Source organism: Mus pahari, chromosome 2 (assembly GCF_900095145.1).
Source record: "Mus pahari chromosome 2, PAHARI_EIJ_v1.1, whole genome shotgun sequence".
Classification (NCBI taxonomy): Eukaryota; Metazoa; Chordata; class Mammalia; order Rodentia; family Muridae; genus Mus; species Mus pahari.
The window spans coordinates 90,015,860-90,016,107 of NC_034591.1; positions in this window are offsets into that span (position 1 = coordinate 90,015,860).

The following is a 248-nucleotide window of genomic DNA, read 5'->3' on the forward strand; positions in this document are numbered from 1 at the left end:
TTGGTGTAGTTGGAGTGGGGATCTGAGTTACAGTCTTTTTTTCCTGGCTTTTCAAATAAGTAATTTTAGTCTAACACAGCTGAGCCTTTTTAGCTGAGGCTCAGTACCCCAACTCACCTAATTCTGTTAAGCACCTTGGTCTTCTGTTGCCCAGGTTCCCTAGTCTGGGTCCGGTCTTTTGTTTTTCCACCACCGTGGCCAAGATTTTAGTCAAATTTCTCTCTTGTCTACGATTCCTTTTTTTTTTT